The sequence below is a fragment of the Suricata suricatta genome, chromosome 11, assembly GCF_006229205.1.
Source record: "Suricata suricatta isolate VVHF042 chromosome 11, meerkat_22Aug2017_6uvM2_HiC, whole genome shotgun sequence".
In the NCBI taxonomy this organism is placed as follows: Eukaryota; Metazoa; Chordata; class Mammalia; order Carnivora; family Herpestidae; genus Suricata; species Suricata suricatta.
Genome location: NC_043710.1, coordinates 97,978,652 through 97,981,180, shown reverse-complemented (window position 1 = coordinate 97,981,180; position 2,529 = coordinate 97,978,652).

Genomic DNA, 2,529 nt, shown 5'->3' with positions numbered 1-2,529 from the left:
ATGCAATAAAGTTATTTGCAGTTTAGTCTAAAGGGCTCAAGGATTGTTTTAACCTTGTGAAGGTAGTTCTTGAGTATTCTTTAGGGATAGATTATCCCCACAATCAAAGCAGGGATTATCTGGGGTTTTGACTGAATGTCTGTAGTCAACAAGGACTTTTTATCCTGGCTGGTGGAAAAATCCAATGATTTCCATTCCTCCATGAGTTCTGGGTACTATTCAGCTCACAATTTCTGTTACTCAATTTTCCAAATTCTTGGAGCTTTCATCTGAGTGACTCATTTCTCCATATTCAGCAAAAGTTATAGAAATCCATTTTCAGATTTGTGAAGCTCTTTTCCTGTGTAATTTCCTCCTTCCTAGAATTCTACTCTGCAACTTCCAGCTGATTCAAAGTCCCTGACCTCTGATCTCCATCTCAACCCAGCAGACCATTACAAAATACTTGGAAATACTCTCTCTGTTATCTGCTTGGGGATGTGCCCCCGGGGCAAAAAACCAGCGAGGTCCTCAGGTTCAACTCATTTGTTTCCTTTCAGGGATCATGATCCAATGAGTTCTGTTGTTTAATGTCTGAAAATAGTCGGTTTACAGATTCTACCAAGTTTTCTAATTGTTTAAGACAGACAATTAAATCTAGTCCCTTTACTCCTCATAGGCAAAAATAGAACCTGTCATATTGTTTTTTTATTCTGGAAAAGTCTTTCCTTGTTTTTCAAGAGACTAAAACAGGTTAGTTATCATTTTATTTTATTTTATTTTATTTTTAATAGTTTATTGTCAAATTGGTTTCCATAAAACAGTATGGAGGTTCCTCAAAAAACTATCAGTAGAACTCCCCTATGACCTACAATAGCACTGCTGGGGATTTACCCAAGGGATACAGAAGTGCTGATGCATAGGAGCACATGTACCCCAATGTTCATAGTGGCACTTTCTACAATAGCCAAATCATGGAAAGAGCCTAAATGTCTATCAACTGATGAATGGATCAAGTAGAACAGTTATTTTTAGATTGACTTTCAAATGGTTTGTCTAATCATTTCTTCATTACTACATTAAGATCACTACTCTTGTCAGTAAAACTACAAAATGATTCTGTGATCCTTTGGTATATACATATATATGTTTATAACATATTCAGATTTAAATACCTTGTAATTATTCATACCCTCAGGTTCAGACCACATCTTCTTTGCCTGATAAAATCTCTCATTTTTCCCAAATAGTTAGGCTTTTTCTGGTATTGACTCATCTCTATATGATAGAAGAAATGTATTTTCTAGAAAGTTACATATTGAATAAGAGAAACATATATTTATGTATTTTGATATACATTATCCTAAAAATATCATTTTCTGCAGTTTGATAAATAGTATGTTATTAACATTTCTATACTAGAAACTGACTTTTGCTTTTTACACATTCTCTATATAAAACAAGAAATGGTTTATATTTTTATTTAATCCAAGTTTGATATCCTTCCCCACTCTGTGATTCATAGCCCCTGACAGACAAGAGGTTCTCAATAGTCAGTGTGTGTACTGCCCCATTTACCATGGCAGTTTTCATTAAAAATTATAAATGAGGCTATAAAGTCTCTTAAAAGCATCACTGAATAATAGAATCAGATAAATTGCTAAGAGATCAACTGCTATGGTTTTTACATTGAAAAATAGAAAACTACTTAACATAGTACTTAAAATAGAAAATTACTTAACATAGTACTTAATACAGCATTTGCCTTAACTAAACACTAGTTCTCTTATGCACCCTCTTCTCTCTCTAAGCAGGAAGATAACATAATGCCCCGATTGCAAAATCAAAAATGCTTGATTCCGACCTATGCTATATTTCAACGCTAATCTTGCTTATAGCTAAGATTTAATATAAAGCGAGCCTGACAGTGTTCGCTTTCCAATTCCAATACCGGTTCCAAAAGCACACTTAACTCTCAGTGATATGCGGGAGCCACTTCAGGACACAGTGAATCCTGGCTGCATATTGAGCTAATGATCCCAACTATGCAAATGAAGCTGTACCATCTCTAATTAGAAAGGATCTCACTGTAAATCGTTTGACATGAGTAAGCATCCTCATTGCACTTCAGAAAAGGCTTTTTAATTAACAAGGTCTAATAATTTTAAAGGCTTAATGAGCAATTATGCTAAAACCAATGATAGATAGCACTAAGAAGATTCATCATAATTTGTTTTTTCTCAGATGTGATTTCTAATTATAGCATAGGCAAGATCATGATTGAGGTTCTACCCTTATCAATACACCATTTTCATTACAAAATGAATCTACCAGGGCGCCTGGGTAGGTCAGTCAGTTAAGCATCCGGCTTCGGCTCAGGTCATGATCTCACGGTTCATGGGTTCGAGCTCTACATGGGGCTCTGTGCTGACAGCTAGCTCAGAGCCTGGAGTCTGCTTCGGATTCTGTATCTCCCTCTCTCTCTGACCCTCCCCTGCTCACGCTGTCTCTCTCTGTCTCTCAAAAATAAATAAGAAACATTAAAAAAAA